We start from the raw sequence: 8212 nt of genomic DNA on the forward strand, positions 1-8212 counted from the left end.
CGAATCAGCCCCCGGATCTTCTCTAAATTTATGGGGTGTGTGACTCATAAAAATCTATAAATAGACCCCCACTCTCTACATGAAGAGGACATTTTATTGGAGATTGGGGAGAGCTCTAAAGCTTCAAGAGCTCTACCACCATCGCATGACCGCCGACCGTCGCCGGACCACCGCCCAGCCGCCGATCGCCGCTGGACTTCAGCTCGACCTTCGTCGGACCACTACCCGGCCGTCGAACGTCGCTGGACCACTGCCAAGTTGCCGACCACCACCGAACTTCAGCCCAACCTTCGTCGGACCACCTTCCGGGCGCCGATCGCAGCCGGACTTCTGCCCGACCTTCGTCGGACCACTCCCCGACTGCTAACTGTTGTCAGACCTTCGCCTTCCTGCCACTGAACCTTCGCCCCGTCGTCGTCCGCTGCCAAACCTTCTCCAAGCCGTCGACCTCCTTCTGGTAGCCGACTTCCAATAGACTTCAGCCTAACCATCATCGAACCACCGCCTAGACGCCATTTTTCGTCAGACCTTTTCAGATTTTTCCTTGTCAGCCAAACTTCTGCACAAAAGCTGTCAGACTTCCGCCCGACCGTCACCGGACCTTTGACTAGCTCTTTAAATTATTTTAATATGACCACCTCTAAATTCAGGGACGGGTCAACTCTTGTAATTCACTTAAGTTTAATGGAATCTTTTCACCTTGGCGAGGCCCCGTAGTTTTTCCCTCTTCGAGCTTTCTACGTAAAAAAATCGGGTGTTTTGCGTCTCTCTTTCTGTTTGTGTGCTGGATATCCGTGCATCGCTAAGACGAAAAGTTTACTCACTCTACCTCCATGAATCTCCCAGGCCACAAGAGTTTGGCACCGTCTGTGGAAAACATAATCCCACCTTTACAAGCTACAAGTTGATTCTTGCATTGATGGCCAACAGTCATAGCAACCGCAACAACGGAGTCTCTTGCTCTAATTCACATCAATTTAGGAATCATTCCATGAATCAGGGATGCCAGGCATCTGCTTCTCTCTTCCATGGTGGAAGAAATCTTGTTGGAGAAGGATCATCAGTGCCATCCCTCAAAAATCACATTCGAAAAATGAAGGAGTCTCAGAATGAGATCCTTCAACTTCTTTGAGGCACCCGCCAACCAGTGCTTGCACCACAAGAGGAGATCCATTTCCCTCAAGATCCACCACTAGCTGGGGATGTTCGACCTGAATATATTCATGCAGAGATTCCTCTCCCTCAGCCAAGGGGTCACCCTCTGTCGTAGCCAGACCTCGACCTCATTAACACATCTAGCTCTACCCATCCTTCTCATATTGGTCGACCAACCCGTGTTCCTCCAGCCATCGTCGAGGACTTGGCTCAACCTCACATTGATGGAATCCGGCATAATGCCCTACGTGATGAATTGTGCCAATTAGTCTGAGAAGAGTTTCCTTTAAGAGGTGAAAGACAATCTCTTCATCATCGACACTTTCAGGAGTCATCTCCCCTAACTAAAGCCATCCTTCAACACTCCATTCCGACGGGCTTCAAATTGCCAAGCATTGACTCTTAGGATGGGTCACCTGACCCTTACGAGCATATCGATTACTAAGAAATGTTATGCATATTCAACGAGCCTCAAATGCACTCTCCTGCCAAGTATTTCCTACTACCCTCAAAGGACAAGCTAGTACGTGGTTTTACTCACTTATGGCTAGAACTATTCCTTTATTTGTCAAGTAAGCCAAATTGTTTGTCGAACAATTTATCCCTAATCGAAGAATTGTTAAGGACTCTTCCCATCTCTCTGGGATCCACCAGAATGAAGGAGAGTCACAGAAAGAATACTTCCAATGATTCTCTATCAAGGCTCGACAAATTACAATGGTAGATTCTAAGTTTCTGAGAGGAGTTTTCTTGTTGGGGCTTCATCCTGACCCTTTTTACTCAACACTCATGCGAGATACGGTACATTCATATGATGATCTAATCCATCGTGTAGAGGCTCAAACGTCAGCTGATGAAGCTATCAATGCTCATAAGAAACAATTTGAGCAAATAACTAGAGAGCGTAAAAATGCACCGGGGATGGGTGAGTCATCATCACAATGGAAGAAGCAAGGGGGTAAGAACTTGCCCCCTCTACCTTCACAGTCTTGACAGGATCCTCGACCAATGAAAGAGTATACGCCTCTTAATATTTCTCGAGCAAATATTTTAATGGTTATATGAGATGAAGAGAGTGTTAAGCAGCCAAATCCCTTAAAGACATACTCAGAAAATCAGGAGCAATACTGCCACTTTTACCGTAGTCGTGGACACGTAACTAAAGCATACAAACAACTTAAAGAGGAAATAGAGATACTAATCAGATAAGGATACCTTGGTGTTTTATAGCAACCCCACCTGATCGTAAGGACACTCCTCCTACTAGGGGGCAACCAACACAAAGATAGCCGCAAAATAATCGCCAAATGGTTGGAGAGTTCGATAAAATTGATGGGGGCCCATTATTATTAAACCAAGTCTTGCTTACGGTGAACAAGGAGCCAGCATAAAAGAAGAATCGTGTTGATCACTGTATTAACTTTGATGATGCTGATCTAGAGGGCATTCAGACCTCTCATCATGATCCGCTTGTAATTAACACAGGGATTGGCGATCCATACTTCAATGTTAAAAGGATCTTAGTTGATAATAGGAGGTCAGTGGATGTCCTAAATTACTCCACCTTTCTTAGTATGGGTCTGGTTACGGAAAAGCTCCAACCAGCCGCAGTACCATTATATGGGTTTGATAATCAACCTGTATAGGTAGATGGGACGATTAGCCTCCCAGTAACACTTGGGGAATTCCCTCGGCAGGCTACTCATCCAATCCAATTCATTGTAGTGAAGTTAGATTCAGCTTATAACGCTATCTTCGGGAGACCACTACAATCAATTTTTGGAGCTATTCTCTCTATTCAACTTCTCAAGATAAAGTTTTTAACCGCACATGGGATTGGCATGGTGTGTGGAAATCAACAAATAGCACAATTGTGTTATCTAAGACAGGCACAACCATGCCCATCAATTTATTTAAGTAATGAGAAATTTGACCTTCAAAATTAGGACGTCCCTCTGGGAGGCTCCCCAATCGAAGACCTTACATGTGTCTCCATATCAGATGAGCACCCATTCAAAATAGTGCAGGTCGAATCCATGCTCTCGATTAAGGAGCAAAGAGAATACGTAGATTTTATATGTAGAAATCAAGATATTTTTGCATGGAGTCTAGCAGATATGCCAGGAGTTTAGATAGTTATGCATTCCCTCAACATAAATCTAGCATGTAAGCCAGTTATCTAGAAAAAGCAAAATTTTGCACCAGATCGTCAGTAAGACATTGAAGAGGAAGTTGATAAACTTTTGGAGGCTGGATTTATACGAGAGGTACACTATCCCGCATGGATGGCAAATGTCATCATAGTTAAGAAAGCTAGTGGAGCTTGAGGATGGCAAATGTCGTCATACATTATTCTGCATCCATTAACCTGTGCTTCTGTGCTAATTTGATATATAATTCGGCAAATATAATTTCTAAAAATCATGTTACGGGATCTCAAAATCGATGTGCAACTATTGTTTCTCATAGATAAGATCTTCCGTCCACTATATAAATATTTCCGAGCAATAGATGACCATCTTGGGAGGAAATATTTTTGTGAAATATTAACAATATCCAACTGCCTCATAACTCTCATGCAATGAGAACATAATAAACCCATCATCTCAAACTTTGCACAGCTGCATTGTATGGTTCCTTTAGAAGAATTAAACATAACGATCCACTTGTGAGAATAAAAAATGTGGTCTATGTTCTTGATGGAAAATGTCGATGAGCCCGGTGAAGAATGATCAATGCATAGCCCACCTAGACCATGTAAGAAATCCTCTTCATAAAATGAATATAAATTTCTAGAATAAAAATTGGTAGCTTGCTTTAATATTGGGCTACTTTTCATGTAAGGTTGTATTTTCATTTGACTACATCTAAAATGTTCATCTTGTTCATTCCTACCCCAAGTGTTTATAACTTTCTCCAACCCCAGGAAACAGTCAGTGGTAGAACTTGTAGCCTTGAAAATACCATGGCAAACATAATTGGTTGACTCACTACATTGTTTACATAAAATGTCAAGGTTAAAATAAGTTTTGTTGAATGCTGTAGACTACTTCTCCCTTATTTTGTATAGATTTTTCAACCATTGATGCCTCTGGAGGTTCCCTTCTCTGATCATTTCATTCCACAATCTCTCAAACTCATCCTCAGAATCACACTTGTTGAAAGAACTATAAAATAGGCCTTTTACTTTGTTGTTACTATTAAAACACTATACTTTGGAAGGAGCCTTCTTGTATATATGTCATTGGCACAACCTATGTCGTGTATTAGGTAATATAATATCTATCGTCCTAGCCATTGCTTGATCCTGATCAGTAAATATAGTAATTGGGTGTTTGTTATCCATAATTCTTAAAAATGTTCGAAATAGCTAGGAAAAAGATTCAATTCTTTCCTTAGATAGAAATGTCACACCTAATATAATATTTTACCAATAATTATCAACTCCAATAATAGGGGCACATGCTAAATTATATTTGTTAAGACGGTAACTTGTATAAAAAATAATGACATCCTCAAAGCAGTCATAATCAATTCTTCCCAACCCATCAACCCAAAAAAAATTTACCAATCTATCTTCTTCATCAGTTTAGACATCCCATGCAAATATGTTGTCTGCAGCTGCTCGGTTTTTAAATAATTTGATTAGTGAATTAGTGTCTCCATTCTCAATTTTAGCTCTTCTCTCTTTTTGAATGTAGTTGTATGCTTTCCTCTTTGTGAATCCCAGATTTTCTATACCTCCCACCTCATCGAATAGGTAGGAATATGCATTAACTGTTCTTATGCCAGCTTCAGACATAGATTTCAGAATAAAGGCATTTTCATCACTAATGTTCCTAGATGCTCTCAGCAAATATTGATCATCTGGTCTAGCCAATTCGTGATTCTGACTCTTTACCGATTTTTTCTCCATTCAAATCCCAACTTCACTAACCGCAAATCTAACCATAACTGGATATCCGGTTCTTATGCTTGATTTTCGAAATTTGACCTTCTTATTTTTTTCTGTCTCCTACTTGAATATGGCTTTGGAACATACAAAATCCTTTGATTTTATTTTTCATGAATTTAGCCAGAATGAATGATGTTATTTTCGAATACTAAAATCATGAGAATGCGCATATTAGCATTATTTATTATATGCTTCATTTTCAGAGTTGTAAACCCCCTGTGAAAAAATAATTCAAAGTCTCATAAATTATTATCAATGAATAAATATTTATCATTGATCGGTACGACTCTACAATGAGTTTATATTGAGCGATATCTATTAGTACCGAGCAATACCGATAAATCTAAACGTCTGATAGTCTATGTACTATGATCGATTATAATTACTAAATTATTTGATTTTCTATGACTCACTGTGTAATGAGTGCATACCGAGCAATTCCTATAAATACCGAGCAGTACCGATCAATACCGAGTTTAGTCAAAACTTTTTTCTCGGTACACATATGGTACTTATCTATAAGCTCAATACAAGATAGAATATAATCGACGTAAATAAACAGAAAAAAGGAGCATACCGAGCAATACCTATAAGTACCGAGGAGTTCCGATCAATAGTCCAAACTTTTTTCTCGGTACTAATGTATTTGCGCGGTACAAGATAGAATATAATTTGTTGTAAATCTATTTTCATGACTTATGTTTTGATGATTGACAAACACTATTGATTATCTTGGACTTCCTATTACTTCTAACTTTTCAGGAATCGAAGATCGGACGAACAAACGAAGCTAGTTCAGATTGCATAGGTTTTAGGGTTGAGTCAGTCTATACTTTGTTTTTTCTCTTCTTGATCTATTTGAATGATCAAAGAGACTGATGCTAATAACTGAAAGTTTGTTAGGGATGTTAGGCCCTATGTGAACTAGACCACAGTAATTAATGAGAGAGGGTGATTGGGAAAACCTTAAAACCAAAATAAACAAACCAAATCCCACAATCAAAGTGCGGAAATTAAACGAAGAAACAGTAAAAGAAAGAACACACCAGATTTATAGTGGTTCGGTCAAACCTTGACCTACGTCCACTCCTTGGAGGCACCCCCAAGTATTGCACTAAACTAGTGTCTCTCCTTTAGCCCCACGGCTAGGCGGAGAAGCCTTACAAAATCACTTCACCTTCCCGGTGCGGCGGAGTTGCGGGTCCTTGACACCAAAGAGATTCTCTCTTTGGTGAACTTTATCACGAGATAGCTTGAATCCGATGGTACTAAGGTGCGAGTTCACCAGAACAACGTGTGGAACCCCACTCCACACTCCCTTGAGTCCCCTCATCCAGTGATCTTCTCCCCTCTCCAAACTCCACCCTTTCTCTCTCCCTTTCAAGCTTCTTTCTTCTAGTTTCCCCACAAGAACGAAGCTATAATTGGCTGCCAAAGACACTTACAAAGTGTATGCAAATGCTTAAATGAAGCTCTCAAAACGAGCTCATTAATGCAAGTTGTCGATATTTATCGTCCAGGAAGTTAGGCATATCGTCCGGCGCATTCAATACAAATAAGCTCATTAGCCGGGACGATTTGAGACGATCAGAAGAAATTGGTTACAATCGTCCAGGCGATCTTACGATCGTCTGCGATTTATTCAAAATCAGATTTCAATCGTCTGAGATCGCCCTATTTTGAGCTGGCGATATATATCGTCCATGCCATGTCCTGGCCTATCATGCGATCGTCCCGACCGATTGTGATCGTATCAATCAACCATAATGCTCCCTGATTTCCTGGATCAATTAAGGCATAATTTGGTAATTTCGTCCAGGCCGATCCTGGATCGTCCTGGCCGATAGTTTAAAAATACAGTATACCTTAATTGTCTATGGCGTTCTGATTCTTTCTGAATTTGAGCTTATCGTCTAGCCGATACAAGTATCGTCCAGGCATCTGTGACAGGCTGCTTAATGAGGACCGCTAATTAGGGTTTCTGATTTTGGACATGCATCAAGGCGATATTATCGTTCATCCGGACAATGTTACAAAGCAGAAATCATATAGGGAGCAAGAGGATTTCTACCAAGTTATAGCCACACTAAATACAACAGACTCAAAAAGGAAAAAGATTACAAACTGACACAGACCTAGTCTACCCAATCTTGAGCTGATTCAGATTGCCAGTCTTGAACGTGTGGACCTGAAACGTTAGCACATAAGGCAATCATAGAGAAATAAAGAATGATTGCTATCATCAAAATCAAAACCATAGATCCGTAACAATCTCTTCCTTTTGATGATGGCAAAACATATTCAATTTGAATTTTCAAAAAAGTAATTTCTCCTAATCTCCCCCTACTAGAAAAATCCTTTTAAAAATAGGGGATAAAATATTTTTGTAGTTTTTAAATTTTTGAAGGAAAAAAAGGATCAAAGTACGTTTTCCCCTTTGACATTATCAAAAAGAGGAAGGCTCAGGAAAACAAAAAAGAAACTTTCAATCTAGAGAAAAATCTTAAAATGGAGAAAGTTAACTCTTAGTTTTTAATCAAAAATTTTAGTAGAATTGGATTGACAACAATATCCCAGTAAGGTTAGAAATTCAAGATTTCGATAATCAAACTCAAGTTCTTTAAAAGGCTTAAAACTTATTAATTTAATATCTTAAATCATAAAACAAATTAGAGAAGAAATAATTATTTTTTCAAAGCTCATTCCATAAAATATATCTAATAGAAGATCAATGCATGAATTTGTTGAATCAAGATCAAGATTTTTCAAAACTCAAGTATCGAAAATCAAGGTTTTCTTATGTTTTAAGAAGTCTAAGAATGGTAAGCATTAACTTTTTGTGGGATCATTTTATGCCTCTTGACCATTGGTTGGCGTACTGCGCATCTTTTGATACACTTTGTGTATTCTATAATTTTCAATTTGGCGCTTTGTACATCTTTTATTTTTGGCATCGTTGGCCATTTTTTTTTGAATATGCTTACCTTTCTTAATCTTAAAAAAAGGAAAACCCATCTTAGTGAACCAAACGCGAAATTTCCTTGCATTTAGAAAATTTTGAGTTAGACTTCAAGACGACTTGCCAAAAATTCATATGCCCCG

Source organism: Dendrobium catenatum, unplaced genomic scaffold, assembly GCF_001605985.2.
Source record: "Dendrobium catenatum unplaced genomic scaffold, ASM160598v2 original_scaffold_67182, whole genome shotgun sequence".
NCBI lineage: Eukaryota > Viridiplantae > Streptophyta > Magnoliopsida > Asparagales > Orchidaceae > Dendrobium > Dendrobium catenatum.